The sequence below is a fragment of the Ahaetulla prasina genome, chromosome 12, assembly GCF_028640845.1.
Source record: "Ahaetulla prasina isolate Xishuangbanna chromosome 12, ASM2864084v1, whole genome shotgun sequence".
NCBI classification, from domain to species: Eukaryota; Metazoa; Chordata; class Lepidosauria; order Squamata; family Colubridae; genus Ahaetulla; species Ahaetulla prasina.
This window is the reverse complement of record NC_080550.1, coordinates 12,730,705-12,732,170: the sequence shown is the minus strand read 5'-3', so window position 1 is coordinate 12,732,170 and position 1,466 is coordinate 12,730,705.

The following is a 1,466-nucleotide window of genomic DNA, read 5'->3' as shown; positions in this document are numbered from 1 at the left end:
AGCTGCAGGCTTCTCGCTCTGTCATGAGACGGAAGGAATGACTGAGGCGAAACAGATCTGTTAAACAACTCTTTTAATAGTAACAGGCAATGCTCAGAACCAGCAACAACAACTCGGGCTGACAGCTCTTATATATGCATATATATATATATATATATATATATATATATATATATATATATATATATATATATATATATATATATATATATATATATATATATATATATATATATATATATATATATACGAGTTCACACCGGTTGTTAACTTTCTGAGCAGTTTGGTGAACTGGTTGTTGAAAGAAATCCTTAGGGTAGCGAACCGCTTGTTAAATTATTTGAATCCCACCACTGTATATATCCTATCCCTGGAGTGGGTCGGGAATGGAGATTTTGCAGTATCCTTTCCCTGCCACGCCCACCAAGCCACGCCCACCAAACCACATCACACCCACCAAGCCACGCCCACAGAACCGGTAGTAAAAAAAAATTGGATTTCACCACTGGTGTTAGGACTCAGGAAAGAATGTGTCTGCTGACGCAATCTCTTCATTTGCCTGGGACTACTACGGCATGCAAATATTTCCCTGGGAAGAGCATCTCCAAGGATCAGAAGAGCTATAATACACCTTGTCAGAGTTTGTTGCAGCACCCAATCAGACACATTCAGCAGGCTTCAAATTATATAAGAAACTTTTTTTAATATACAATACCATAACAGCAGGATTCAGCATACAATATCAGGAACACAGAAGCAATATTCATAGAAGCAAGGCATTACAGAGCAGAGAGATACAGAGGCTGATATATTGTACAGAGGCTCCCATTACACAGGCCAAACCAACCACCATACAATTCAGCAAGTCTAAGCCACGCCCAGACTTCAATCTGTCCATTACAGCCCCGTACAAACAAATACTCTGTTTCAGTTTCCAAACAGTCCCCATTGGCTGCTCTGTTGCCTATTCCAGTCTATGAATATTCATACTCTGGCAACCTCCTGTCTGCTACCCACCCAATTTGCACATCTTTTGTGATGCTTCTGAACCTTCCCCTAGACCTTAGGTCTAGATTCACACAAATAAATAACATAAATAAATAGCAACAGCAACCACTCCACGGGAGTGACCTTTCCCACATGTGGCACTTGGGAGGAAAGGTGATGGTAAGATTTTCTGTGACCATGACGCGTTTATTGATAATAAACAACAGTGAGGCCGTCATTCTGCGTTTAGGGACAAGGTTCCTCCTACAGCAAAAACCAGAGGGATGAATTCTCCTTTCAGTTCACAAAGGTCTGATTCTTTTTCCCAGTGAGAAACTCGGGGAAGTTTATTCTGTTCACCAGACTATGTTTTTCCCTTCCCAATCCAGAAAAGTGCCAGATGATGACAAATCTAAGCCAGCAATGACCTTCACCAAGCCCTTAGTACTGGCTTCTATTGTCACCGGGGCCTGCGGGGA